We start from the raw sequence: 15,903 nt of genomic DNA on the forward strand, positions 1-15,903 counted from the left end.
AAAATCAATCAGTTTTCTCACTTGTAATGTATGATTGGTTTCTGTGATTCTGTTTATGTGAATTGCAGTGTAGAGACGACACAAATGGGACAAAAGCTTTTCTGAAAGTGACAGAAACCCTAAAAGTCGAAATATAATAACAAATTAGTACAACTCCTAGGAAACCTAAAATAATAAAATAATAAATGTACTTTTTAAAACCAGATGGTTATCTTAGAAAACCTAATCTAATCACTATACTACTCCCTAGGACCCTAGAAACTAATCAAATAAAATGACTTAATGGGACCTGTGTGTCAGTGTGCGTGTGCAATTTGAAATTTAATAATAATAAATTTTGATATTGATTAAAGTAAATAATTTATTTAATATTTATTAACTCTTACATTTTTTAAAAGTAGTCATTTTGTTCAGAACTTTTACTTATTGGGTGGGCTTTAACAATTAAAAATAATAAAATAATCTAAATTATCAGTATTTTTAACTTTAAACAACTAAAACTCTCCCTATGCTAGAGCCCACCCTAGCCTTGTTAGTGGCTCCGTCGTTGTGGTGGAGTAAAATGCCTTTGCCGCTGAAGAAAGGAACCATAGGCATGAAGAACGGGCCAAACAAATACAAGAAGAAATGAATGATAAGAATATGGAAAGGAACACTTTGAATTACACTCCAATGAGTAAGGCCTATTTTGATAGAAAAAAAGAAAAAGAAATTATGACCCGACGACTGTTGTTTACCTTCGACTATACTCCTACAACGGTGGATGATGAAGATAATGATGATTTTAGATATTAAATTGAAGTTGTTGTAGTTTTTAAATGTAAGTTGTTGTAGTATTTAAATTTAAGTTGTTGTAGTTTTTAAATTTTAGTTGTAGTTTTTAAATATAAGTTGTTGTAGTTTTTAAATTTAAATAATAAATTATGTTTGGCTCTCGGTTGGAGACGGTTTTTTGTGACAGGGCTAAAACGAGCCATATGGCCCTTTAGTCTTCGGTTGGAGATGGTAAGAAATATGGACATGCACTGTTCATTAAAATATTAATTTCTTGGAGGGCCAGAGGGCTCTCTTCTTCGGTTGGAGATGGTCTAAGGCCATCTCCAACCGAAGGGTCCAGAGGGCCAAAAATTGTCCTAAAACCGTCTCCAACCTAAGGCTTGGCCAGAGGGCTCATGGGCCCCACGGAATCTGAAAGGGCCAACCGGCTGGCCTAATCCAGCCAGTCAACCAACCAACCCCTGGTTGGGCCCAATTTGTCACAGCCCGTCCTGGAGGTACGTTTGACGGGAATGTGAAATGACTGAATTGCCCTTAATGGGCATTAAGGTACGTGTGTGTGAGACGTTTTTGGTTCAAATATTAGACAAGATTAAAAGAAATATATATATTATAAGATAAGTTGATTTTAATGTGATTTTGGTTATGTTGGTTAGGGATTAGAAAAATGGATGGTGGGGATTGTTTTGGACATCTCTCCCTCTCCATCCCGTGGTCTCTCTCTCCTCCCTCTCGACTAACTCTCTCTCTCTCCTCGTCCCGACTCTCTCTCTCACCCTCGATAGTACGAACTCACCCAAAACCTCCCAAAACTCAATGGATCGAGGCAACCAAGGTATGCATCTTCATCCTTGAGTCATTTTAAGTTGAATGGTATTAGTTTTAGGAAGTGAAACCCTCGGAATCACGTGAAACCCGAACCTCCATTTTTGGTCACTGTTCATGCGAACGTAAAATGTTGATTTTCAGGGAATTCTAAGCTTGTAGTGAGCTTAGTGAGGTCCCAAGGAGGCCCGGAGTACTTCGTTTGAAGGATTTGGACGTCGGGATCACGTGGTTCAAGTTTGGCCGAATTTCTTAGAATTTTCCCGGTGAGATTTCTTGATTTTTAGAGCCTTAAACTAGTCTATCGTGATTCTTCATGTGTGGGGCTTCAATTTGATATAAAATACGAAGAAAATGGGTTAAAAACGAAGGAGAATGAAGAGTTTCAAAACTCGCCGGAAACCGGCCGCCGGAAAAACCAGTCCGACGAGCCAAGGAGGAAGAAGATGCGCGTGGGGGGGCGCGTGGACCCGTGCCACCCACGGCGCGTGGGGGCGCGTGGGACCTCCAAAAAAATTTCTAAAAATTATGCGACGTCCATGACGTCAAGTAGGTCGATGTGGTATATTCATATACCCAATTTGAGCATCGTATGAGAAGTTATTTCGAATTATTGGTGATGTGTTTAAAATTAACGTTTTTATAGTTGTTTCGCATATAGGTGACACGTATCCCGAGGACGAGCGCATCCAGGGACGCCACGGGGGTTACGACCCCTCGACTTATCAATGAGTGGGCAATTTTGATTTCGTATTTACCTATATACAACTGTTTTTCCCAAAAAATCCGTTTATGTGAAAATTATGAATCTATTTGCCATGCATGAAACTGTTGAGATATCTAGTTTGATAATTAACATATATATATGTGAAATGACGCGGTGGACGCTAAGGTGAGTTTATTTATTTTTAGCTGAGTTATTTATCATGGATTGCATTGAAAGCTCATGACCTGCACCTAGGTGATAGTGCTTATATTGTTATTCACCACACCGCACGCTCGTCTTGGATCCAAGTAGGTGGATGTTGTACAGACCATGTGAGGGTTCCGACATGCTAGTCGTACAGATCACTAGATGTGATTCCGACTAGTGGGTGACCTTAGTTATGCGCGCTGATGATTGATGAGAGAAGCACTAGAGCGTATTTATACACCTGTCATCGTACAGACTACTATATGTAGTTCCGAGTGACGTGCAGAGTTGAACCGTACAGGTCACCGAGGTGACTCCGGTTGGATTGGATGTTGAGCTTTAGAATCAGCCGTACAGGACCATTGTAGGGTCTCCGGTTGATTTATCATTCACCTGATTGATATTGATGTATTCTGATCGTATTTTGGGCATGGCATGTCATTATTGAGATATTATGTTGATGAAATTGAGTTGAGTTTGATGTTGTGTATATATATATGTATATATACTATTTTCTGGGAAAGTATACAGGTTTTTACGGTGAGGGGTTAGAATTGTTTTTAATGAACTGTTTTGGAAAACTATTTGATTTTACTGACCCACTCATTTTGTTTTGCGCCCCTCCAGGTTCTAGTTAGCAGTTGGTGGCTCTCGAGGTCTTTTTCCGGCATTCTGACAGACTTTTGACATGTAGGACTCACCTGAGGGTGATGTATTTTTATTTTAGTCCTACTTGACTGCACTTAAACCTATGCTCTGAATTTATGTGTTTATCTTAACTCGTCCTGTCATTCTAGTAGGTTGTTCTGCTAGAGTTGGTTTGAATTCCTTCTTATGTATGTTATTGTTTTGCTTCCGTGTCGCACTCTTGGTTACGTCACACTCACGTGACGGCCAGCACGCCTTGATCCTCTGGGTCGGGGTGTGTCAAAATTTTTTTATTAATCATATCGGATATAACTGACAGGAATGGTTGCCAAAATTTGGAATTCAACGGCTAGTTACCGTTGGATTCAAATGTTTTTTTATTTTTTTATTTTGGGCCAAATTTTTGTTTATGAAATTTAAAAATTCCCTTTTTTTTCCTAAGCCATTCCTACATCATTTAAAATTTTAAATTATGCCTTGGTTTATGAAATTTAAAAATTCCCTTTTTTTTTTTCAAGCAATACCTAAGCCATTCCTACATCATTTCTCACATAATTTTCATCATTCCATACTATCTCACTTCATTCTATTTCAATTCTTCGCATTATATTTTCTTATCTCTTCCAATAATCTTTCCTTCAATTTTTTCAATAACATTAAAAACATTAAAAATGTTAAACAACATTAAACAACATAAAAATTATACAACATAAAAAAAAAGACATTTAACAACATGAAACTTACATAGTATTTTGAAGAACATTTAACAACATAAAACTTAAACTCCTACTCCATGTTATTTTTTGGCCCAAAGATGTGCAACAAGATCTTGTTGTAGATACTTGTTTGTGGCACGGGAACGTATCATTCTATAGCACCTCACTACTTCAAGGTCTGACTAGACGAGCAGCCTCATCTGAAGCAGCAATAAGCTCTACCCTCATATAAGAGAGATGGGGGCCCATCTACCTGTATTCCATAGTTCAAAAGCTTTCCTCAATGCGAAACCAGCTACCATAAATTCAAAAACTAACTTTGGTGATAGTTGTTGTAACCAGAAAGCTCAAGTTATACCTTCAGACGCACGCAGTCATCCTAATGACCCATTATTCCGCCCAATCCAGATGCGCGACGATAAAGGCGCAGACACTGGCGGTGCAAAGTTTTTTTATGAACGCAACAACTCAACTCAAAAGGCATGCCAAGGGCAGACGAACATTAGAAAGACGCACTCAGAAGCAAGTTTTGTCCTCGTCGCCCTAAAAGATTCTGTTGGAAGTATGCCCACAAAGCCACTCATTTGATGTAATAGCTTTTGGAATACTTATTGTATTAAACTTTTATATCTTTAATGAAGGGCAAAGCTTATTGTTAATCACTATTTATTGTATCATGTGTTTAAGCAATAAGGGAATCCAAGGAATGTATTTGATCTAAGAGATAAGTGATTTAAGTAAGTTAGATTAACAAGACCTTTCTCTTATGTTCATTCCTAAAACGTTCCTAGCCATAGGATTGCCAATTGGGCATTGACAATCCGCTAAGGTTAGTATGTGTTATGTTGACTCAAGTGCGAGTATGACAAGTCTCAAGTCATTTAGTGTTGGACACTAAGACAAACACATAGGTGCTCGAAAGAGTAATCGAGTACACTGAACAATGATCAAAAGAGAGTTCAAACATACATGTCATGTAAGAACTCGATAGTTGCAATATGCAATGTAGTCCTTTGACCTGAGGCATCATAGATGTCTAATGGTTAGGTCCTTGATCTTTGATCATGTTAAATGGCATTCCATTAGAGTGTCCACGACATTGTTGGGATCAAGCTATCTAGTCATGTAGGCATATGAATGCACAACAACGGATCTCTAACCTTCTATGGTGGAAGAAGAATACTCTAAGATATGATTCGGGAGTCTTTGGCCAAAGCATATGAATATGACTTAGGAAATTTGTTCCAAATCATATTCAATCGAATCATATAGAGAAGTATCACATTGGATAGTAGACATGAAACAAACTATCAATCAAACAATGTGATTAAGAGTATTGTATTAGAGAAGGACCGTATTGCATTGTAGTTGTAACTGGATAGGTTCTCCAACCACTTCTACTTAGCTTGGGTAACCATGATATGCTGCTAGGTGTCACTCATGGTTTGTGGAAGCCTTGAAGATTAGCCAACACTAATCAAAGGGAGAATTGAAATGTTGTTTCAATTCACAATCGATCGTTAAGAGTAACAATCGCCCACTGCCTCGCTAATTGGAACCTAATGGATCGTACACCGAGTAAGGGTGAAAGTCAAGAAATATAAATGAGATGGATAAGCAATTAAATGGTTTAATTGAGAATGGTCAAGATTAATTAATTAGTTAATTAATTTTACGAAAGGTTCGTATTGGGCTTTTAAGTTGGTTTTGGGCTTCGGGGCTCAAAAGCGTTTTGGTCCACAAGGCCCATTATGTTTAAGTTGTATGACAACTAAAACAAAATGGGCAATTAGCCCAATAACAAAGGTAAGGCCGGCCATAAGGGTGAGGGTAGCAAACTTGGATTAATTACAAGTTTGCCACTCACTTGAAATGAAGTATAAAATCAACTTTATAGCTTTATTTCTCATAAGGGTTTTTCTTGGTGAAATGAGGTGAAACACTTTCTCTCATTTTCTCTAAAGAGGCCGGCCACTTAGAGGGGAATTAGCTAGCAATCGTTTCTTCTCTAAGTCATCCATTTCATCTTCACATTTTATCCTTGGTGTGGAGACTTAGAGACATCAAGCTTTTGATGTTTTTGGAGAACTAATCCTCAAATCCTCAAAGAAGCAAAGGAGCACTAAAAGGAGGAAAATCACAAGGAAGATCCAAGGAGCAAGGAGGTGACTTGAAGGCCCTCCACTTGGGTGAATCCCTTGTGTAAACAAGGATGAGCTTCAAGGGTAAAGAAACTCTAAATCTTTCCTTCTCTTTAATGTTGTTAAAGAGTTTATTGGTTCACCATATACTAGGCTTTGAAAGTCATGGGTTTTATGAATTGTTTTTTAATGCATGCCTACTTTAAAGTGTTAATAGTTTGCATATGTATTCAAATGTTCTTACATGTTCTTAGCTAGGACAAAATTTTTCCTTCAAGTGGTATCAGAGCCTAGGCCTAGTTTATGGTGAATCCTTTTGGGTTTTGTGATTTTCATGATTTGTGATTTAAATGTTGTAAATGTTACAAGCTTTGTTCTTGCTTTGAATATAAATTTTGCTAGAAAATTTAGCATCTCAAATGTTGTAGATGTATTTCATTTAAGCATGAATATTGGAACTAAAATTTGGTGCCATGAATGTTTGGAAATTCGGCCAAATCCAAATGGTGATTTTTTGGGTTCATGTTTGTCTTGTTAAAATGGTTTTAAGGTGACTTTTGGAACCCCTAAGTACCCTAGGATGTTAGCCCTCTTTTGAGTAGTGAAAATTTGAGTTTTAATGAGTGAAAACATTCATGGAGCTCTTATGAGTTTTCATGTGTGTTCTTCAATGTTCTTGAGTTTCTAACCAAGAACAAAAAGGTTTCGATTTTTGATTCAAAGTGTTTGGTGTTTTAAATAAAGTTTTGGTTTATTTATGATGGGTGATGGTTATAGGTGAAGGATGATTAATGCTATTAATGTTTCACAAAAACATTTCTCTTACAACCTATCCCATTCACCTTTAACCTCACCCACCAATTCCACTTGCATATTGCACATGCATGCACCACTTGCATAAAATCCCTTTCACACTCTTTCACACTCCAAAACCGGCCACCCCCTAGTGAGGGTACTTTTGGGGCCTATTATGCAATTACATAAAGTTTTGATACTTTTGTGTATTGGCACTTTGGCCCAAAAGTTTACGTTTTTACGTTAAGGCCCAAAAACTCTAAAGGAAGAATTGTTTTGATCCTTTAATGATGTTTTTACATTATTAAAATTTTGGGTTCTAGTTGAAATTACATGAAGTTGTGGACTTTTGTGTTTTTTCAAAGTGACCCCAAAAGTTTGTGTTTTTGCATTGTGGCCCAATTGTTGTGGTCATAGTTTCCTTTTGGCCCAAATAAAATGAGAACAAAATTGTTTTGTCTCTTTAATGAGAATTGGATTTTCATTTCATTTAGTTCCATTTAAATCAATTCTATGGATCCAAAAACCAATTGTTTAAGTTGTTTTCTTAGTTAATGTGATTGATTAAGAAAAGGGTGATTATGAACCAAAGGCCTCGATAATTGAGCTATGTGATTGGCTGCTTTACATTATGAATGTTTGGGTTTGGTAGTGTAGATTTGAATGTAATTTGATTAATTCAATTTGTTGTAAATGGACATAAGTCCATCATTTGTGTTGTAAAAGGGCATAAGCCCTTCTTATTATTTCATGTATTCCTATTTGTTTAATTGTATGCAAAATGGAATAGTTGGGTCCAACGCCCAATAGGAAATAACGGTTTAATTGGATTAAACGCGTAACTAAAATCAACAACTATCTACCTTAAACCCAAGGTCCAGCACAAGGCTCGTGTTGGATCAAATTAAACGGTTCATAATCATCCTAAAACCTAATATGACTATATAGTCCATATGAGGATGCAATGCATTCGTTAGTAGTTCCATATAGTCTCGCTTGTTTCTTCGAAATAGTGGGAGTATTATAAACTACTAATTCATATTAACTTGGACCAATGGTTATGATAGGCCCAACTTCTTTTAATAAGATTAAAATGATTATGATGTAGCCCAAAACGACTCCCTCAACAAACGAATATTAAGTTGATAAGCGAGAGATGTTTTGAACATCTCTTCGTAGGCCTTCCACCGTGGTGGGCTCCAATCGTTTGTGACTCATGCACCGGCTTCACCCTATCATGGTGGAGTTCAAAGTATGTGCTTACATCCAGGAGGAGTCCATAAACATATGATGAGGTGAGTGTTGGCAACGAGGATAGCCGACATCGTATCATCGTGAGGCTATTCTTGAACCCCTTCACAAACTAAGCATGGTGGGAATAACTTAAACTAAGTGCAATGGAGCCGACATCGTATCATCGTGAGGCAACATTCTCTAGAGGCCAAACGGATGGGTAATTACAAAAGGTTGTAAATGAATAATGCGTTATTCTCTCATCATTATTTTTGCTAACCAACATCGTATCATCGTGAGGTGGGCTTGGTAATGGTGAGTCTCCCATACCCCGCTAAGAGTTCAATATAACTCTCGAATTCTATTGAGGGATGTGGAATTTGCCAAAAATAGTGGGTGGTACTATTTGATTCAAAGACCCAATCAAATAGTTTTAAAACAAACAATCTAATACGATTTCTGTTATGTTATGTAGTTAACGACATGCCTAAAATTATACCCACCATTATACTTGACAAAAAGGGCCTTAAGGGCCAACGTTTCCTTGCTTGGTATCGCCACATTGAGAATGTCTCAAAGGTGAAAGACATATTGTATGTGCTTAAGCAATCCCCTCCTCATTTACCTCCTACGAAACTAGCTTCAAAGGAGGAGTGTCAAAAATATGTTAGACACTATGAGGATGACCTACAAGCCAAATGCTTAATCCTCACTTCACTTAGTGAGGAGCTTATGAAGCAACATAAGCACATGAACACTTCTTGTGCCATGGTTGAAAGTTTGCATAAGATGCATGACATTGAGACTAGTAATGTACGATTCTCAAATGTTTGTAGTCTAATGAATGCCAAAATGGCAAAGGGGACATCGGTCCATAAACATGGACAAAAGATGGAAAAGATATTTAAAGATCTTAAAAGTTTAGGAACTTCCATCGATGGGAAAATGGCCCAAGACTTTTTCCTTGCATCTCTCTCGGATGATTTCACTAAGTTTATTGTAAACTATAAAGTGAATAGATTCGATCATGCTTTAACGAGATGATTGACATGTGCTGTAAATTTGAAAAAGGTTTCAAAAGGGACAGTGGGAGTGAGAATGCAATCACAAGGAAAAGGTTGCATAAGAAGAAGGCAAAGAAATCCAAAGGAACATGCTTTCATTGTGGAAATGATGAACGTTGGAAGAAGAAATACAGGGTGCGCATTGCGAGCCTTATGACACGAACTTTTGAAGAGACTATTTCTGTCATAGATAGTACTTTTACAGTAAGCTCCAATTCCTGGATATTTGATTCAGGCGCTAGTCAACATATTTGTAATACGATGCAGGGACTAGCGGGGAGCAAGTCACTGCGCAATGGGGAGATGGTTGTGCGAGTTGGGAACGACACTAAAATCTCTGCAAAAGCAATAGGCACCTACATGCTTAACCTACCCTCTGGGGAAGTCCTGGAACTTAAAAATTGTTTATATTTTCCTTCATGTATAAAGAATTTGATTTCCATCTCTAAGCTTTTACGAGATGGGCACTCAGTATTGTTTGACAAAATGAGTTGCACTTTATACTTGAACGGTCGTATTATCTCTCTTGGTAATATGATAGAGGGACTTTTTCACCTAGAGACGAATAGTGGGATACACTGTATTGCAAGCGGGAATACCTCAAAACCCAAAAGGGCTAGAGAAGAAGTTAACCAAGAAAAGATGTGGCATCTTAAACTTGGACATGTGAACCTTGATAAGATTCACAAGATGTCGAAAGACGGATATATCCGCCCATTAGGTAATGACCAGATGGGTACTTGTGAATGTTGCTTGAAAGGGAAGATGACCAAATCTCCATTTACTGGAAAAGGAGAGCGTGCCACTGAAATTCTAGGGTTAATCCACACTGACGTATGTGGACCTATGTCTACTATGTCGAGATGAGGCTTCTCCTACTATATCACATTCACCGACGATCACTCTCGGTTTGGCTATGTGTATCTTATGAAGTACAAGTTAGAATCCTTTGAAAGGTTCAAGGAATTCAAGAATGAAGTTGAGAAGCAAACTGGGAAACAGATAAAGATCCTAAGATCAGATCGAGGGGGTGAATATCTGAGTAATGAGTTCCTAGATTATCTCAAAGAGTGTGGAATAATATCACAGTGGACTCCACCAGGAACTCCACAACTTAATGGAGTTTTTAAAAAGGGAAATCGAACCTTGATGAACATGGTTCGTTCTATGATGAGTTCCGCTGATCTACCAGTAACATTCTGGGGATACACTCTATATACAGCAACTTACTTGCTTAATAGAGTACCTTCCAAGTCAGTTTCACAAACGCCCTATGAGATATGGCATGGAAGAAAGCCAAGTCTTAATCATATTAAGATTCGGGGTTGTGAAGCATATATCAAGAAGCTTGAAGCTACTAAGCTCGAAGCGAGATCAGTAAGGTGCTATTTTGTGGGATATCCTAGAGAAACTATGGGATATGAGTTCTACCATCCAGACGACCAAAAAGTCTTTGTCGCCAGAACTGCTAAGTTTCTAGAGAACGAATTTGTTCTCAAAGGAACTATAAGCAAAGAGATGGAAATTAATGAGATTAATAATGAACCACAAACAAGCACTCGACAAGTTGACAACCCTGTTCCTGAACCCCTAGCTCCACGTAGATCTGAACGGGTTAGTAAGCCACCTAAGAGGTATGGCTTAGACTATGACTTCGCGGAATTGCACATTCTAGGTGACAATGACACAAAGGAGGACCCTAAGGACTACACTGAAGCAATGTCCGACATTGATTCAAAGAGATGGCAAGAGGCCATGAAATCCGAGATGGATTTCATGTATCAAAATCAGGTATGGACTCTTGTAGACCCTCCATAAGGTATTGTACCTGTTGGAAACAAATGGGTCTTCAAGAGGAAGATAGGCGTTGATGGGAACGTGGAGACTTATAAGGCTAGATTAGTAGCCAAGGGTTACAGGCAAAGAGAAGGGATTGACTATGAAGAAACTTTCTCTCCTGTAGCCATGATTAAGTCCATTCGGATTTTGCTTGCTATAGCTGCGTACCATGATTATGAGATATGGCAAATGGACGTGAAGACGGCCTTTCTGAACGGATACCTAGAGGAAAAGCTCTATATGACTCAACCCGAAGGTTTCGTGTCCAAGTCTGAAAAGACTAAGGTATGCAAGCTTCAAAGGTCCATTTATGGACTTAAGCAAGCCTCCAGGAGCTGGAACATTCGTTTCGACACTGAAATCAAAACGTTTGGTTTTACTCAAAACGAAGACGACAATTGTGTTTATCAAAAGGTCGTTGGGGATGCAGTTGTATTCCTAGTGTTATATGTAGATGAGATATTACTATTCGGGAATGACACTGCAGTACTTTCTTCTGTAAAAGTGTGGTTGTCCAAAACCTTCCACATGAAAGATTTAGGAGATGCATCTTATGTGCTTAGGATAAAGCTCTATCATGATAGATCCAGAAGACTAATTGGATTATCCCAATCTATGTACATTGATAAGGTGCTAAGTAGGTTCTAGATGGAACAATCTAAGAAAGGTTTTCTTCCTGTTAGACATGGAATTCACCTTTCTAAGTCCATGGGACCTAAGACTCCTGAAGAGATACGGCAAATGAATATTATTCCTTATGCTTCCGCCATAGGAAGTCTCATGTATGCCATGATATGCACAAGGCCTGATATCGCATATGCTGTCAGCATTACTAGTCGATATCAATCTAACCCAGGATCAGAACACTGGGCAGCTGTCAAGACGGTCCTTAAGTACTTAAGAAGAACTAAGGACATGTTCCTCGTTTATGGAGAAGCGACAGAGTTGCGAGTGGAAGCCTATACAGACGCAGATTTCCAATCTGACGTCGATGATAGAAGTTCCAACTCCGGATATGTATTCACTCTGAATGGTGGGGCTGTTAGCTGGAAAAGCAAGAAACAAAGTGTAATTGCTGATTCCACGACGGAGGCAGAATATGTCGCTGCAGCTGAAGCCGGCAAAGAAGCGTTCTGGATGAAAAAGTTCATCACTGAACTTGGAGTGGTTCCAACCATTACATCACCAGTAACTTTGTACTGTGATAATAGTGGGGCGATAGCTCAAGCCAAGGAACCCAGGGCTTATCAAAAGAACAAGCTTTTTGACAGGCGCTTTAATATCATTAAAAGATATGCTGCCGAGGGGAAAGTCAACATCCTCAAAGTTGCCTCAGCCGATAACGTAGCAGATCCACTGACGAAGCCAATGTCTCAAATCCAACTTGACCGCCATATGGAAAAGATGGGTATTAGATACATGGGAGGATGGCTTTGAGTGCAAGTGGGAGATTGTTGGAAGTATGCCCACAAAGCCACTCATTTGATGTAATAGCTTTTGGAATACTTATTGTATTAAACTTTTATATGTTTAATGAAGGGCAAAGCTTATTGTTAATCACTATTTATTGTATCATGTGTTTAAGCAATAAGGGAATCCAAGGAATGTATTTGATCTAAGAGATAAGTGATTTAAGTAAGTTAGATTAACGAGACCTTTCTCTTATGTTCATTCCTAAAACGTTCCTAGCCATAGGATTGCCAATTGGGCATTGACAATCCGCTAAGGTTAGTATGTGTTATGTTGACTCAAGCGCGAGTATGACAAGTCTCAAGTCATTTAGTGTTGGACACTAAGACAAACACATAGGTGCTCGAAAGAGTAATCGAGTACACTGAACAACGATCAAAAGAGAGTTCAAACATATATGTCATGTAAGAACTCGATAGTTGCAATATGCAAAGTAGTCCTTTGACCTGAGGCATCATAGATGTCTAATGGTTAGGTCCTTGATCTTTGATCATGTTAAATGGCATTCCATTGGAGTGTCCACGACATTGTTGGGATCAAGCTATCTAGTCATGTAGGTATATGAATGCACAACAAGGGATCTCTAACCTTCTATGGTGGAAGGAGAATACTCTAAGATATGATTCGGGAGTCTTTGGCCAAAGCATATGAATATGACTTAGGAAATTTGTTCCAAATCATATTCAATCGAATCATATAGAGAAGTATCACATTGGATAGTAGACATGAAACAAACTATCACTCAAACAATGTGATTAAGAGTATTGTATTAGAGAATGACCGTATTGCATTGTAGTTATAACTGGATAAGTTCTCCAACCACTTCTACTTAGCTTGGGTAACCATGATATGCTGCTAGGTGTCACTCATGGTTTGTGGAAGCCTTGAAGATTAGCCAACACTAATCAAAGGGAGAATTGAAATGTTGTTTCAATTCACAATCGATCGTTAAGAGTAACAATCGCCCACTGCCTCGCTAATTGGAACCTAATGGATCGTACACCGAGTAAGGGTGAAAGTGAAGAAATATAAATGAGATGGATAAGCAATTAAATGGTTTAATTGAGAATGGTAAAGATTAATTAATTAGTTAATTAATTTTACGAAAGGTTCGTATTGGGCTTTTAAGTTGGTTTTGGGCTTCGGGGCTCAAAAGTGTTTTGGTCCACAAGGCCCATTATGTTTAAGTTGTATGACAACTAAAACAAAATGGGCAATTAGCCCAATAACAAAGGTAAGGCCGACCATAAGGGTGAGGGTAGCAAACTTGGATTAATTACAAGTTTGCCACTCACTTGAAATGAAGTATAAAATCAACTTTATAGCTTTATTTCTCATAAGGGTTTTTCTTGGTGAAATGAGGTGAAACACTTTCTCTCATTTTCTCTAAAGAGGCCGGCCACTTAGAGGGGAATTAGCTAGCATTCTTTTCTTCTCTAAGTCATCCATTTCATCTTCACACTTCATCCTTGGTGTGGAGACTTAGAGACATCAAGCTTTTGATGTTTTTGGGGAACTAATCCTCAAATCCTCAAAGAAGCAAAGGAGCACTAAAAGGAGGAAAATCACAAGGAAGATCCAAGGAGCAAGGAGGTGACTTGAAGGCCTTCCACTTGGGTGAATCCCTTATGTAAACAAGGATGAGCTTCAAGGGTAAAGAAACTCTAAATCTTTCCTTCTTTTTAATGTTGTTAAAGAGTTTATTGGTTCACCATATACTAGGCTTTGAAAGTCATGGGTTTTATGAATTGTTTTTTAATGCATGCCTAGTTTAAAGTGTTAATAGTTTGCATATGTATTCAAATTTCTTACATGTTCTTAGCTAGGACAAAATTTTTCCTTCAGATTCTACATAGGAGCAACATGTACCGACAGTTGAACACCACCTCCTGCTACGTGTCACTCAGCCCCAGCCAACCTTTGTTCCATAATTCAACTTTAAAGTGGCCTAATACCAGCAGTTGAGCATCTCCTGCTGCGTGTAACATGGCCTCAGCTTCATGGCTCCCTACCACGCCTTCACGACGCAATAGGGTGACCCAACGATGGCTTCACGACTCCCTGCTACGCCTTCACTCCTAGCCTAGGTGACGTAATAGAGTAGCCGAACGACGCCCCGGAGGTAGCCGAGACGCCCTAGCCACACCTGCTCTACCCTATGAAGACTTCTGACACATGTTAACGACACATCCAACTCCAAAGGTTCGGGAGTAAGCGTGGTCCTTGCCACCCCAGACGGTTCGATGCTCAAACAGGCGATCATTTTAGGCTTTAAAGCATTCAACAATGAAGTAGAGTACCCTACTAGCAGGTCTCTGACTAGCAAAAGACTTGGCGGTGAAAAAGCTCACAATTCATTCTAATTCCCAGCTAATCATTAGCCAAACTACTTTAGGCATTTCGAACGGGCAGACAGCACTCACATGGATGCACTAGCCGGCCTAGGCTCCGCCCTTGACCACAAACTCAAACGCTTTATTCCGGTGGAGTATCTAGATGACCCAAGCATAGAGGCAAAGCCAATAGCTGAGGTGTCACAGGTTAGTACAACTCCAAACTGGCAAGATTCCATTATAGACTACCTGGTCAATGGCACATTCACCATGGAAAGATTGGAGTCTAGAAAGCTCCAAATAAAGGCAGCATACTACTACCTGTGGAATGACATTCTCATCCAAAGATCTTACGCTAGACCATATCTCCGCTGCCTAGCGTCTCCCGACGACCTAAAGGTTCTAAGCTCAATCCACGAAGACATTTGTGGAAATCACTCCGGAGGACAATCATTAGCACAAAAGGCTTTAAACATAAGCTACTACTGGCATATCATGCACCAAAACGCTAAGGAGTTAGTACAAAAGTGCAACCGCTACCAACGCTACAAGCCAGAACTAGCATTGCCTGCCAGCAAATTACACATGCAGATAAGTCATTAGCTGTTCATGCAATGGGCAATTGACCTGGTAGGGCCAATGTCACCCGCTACTAGGGGCAAAAGCATGACGATCGTGACAACTGATTACTTCACCAAATGGGTAGAAGCAGAACCTATGACTACTATGGCACAGACGGACATAGAGCGTTTCATATGGAGGAACATCATTTGCCGATTTGGCATCCCTCAATCCATCGTCAAAGACAACGTCCAGCAATTTGTGGGCAAAGATTTGGCGAAGTTCTTCCAAAAATATGGCATCAAGTGGCACATGTCCACGCCAAGATATCCTCAAGGTAATGGGCAGGCCGAAGCATCCAACAAGATGATTCTCGACTGCCTCAAGAAATCCCTCACCAACAAGAAGGGAAAATGGCCAGACGAACTCCCCAAATGTCTATGGGCATATCACACTACCAAAAGACGAGCAACCGGTGAGACTCATTTCTTTTTGGCATTTAGCTCAGAAACAATCATTCATCTCAATGTCATCAAGCCAAGTATCAGCACTCTACTGTTAAGCATTGAGCATAACAGTAATGAGATG

This window comes from Malus sylvestris, chromosome 10, assembly GCF_916048215.2.
Source record: "Malus sylvestris chromosome 10, drMalSylv7.2, whole genome shotgun sequence".
NCBI lineage: Eukaryota > Viridiplantae > Streptophyta > Magnoliopsida > Rosales > Rosaceae > Malus > Malus sylvestris.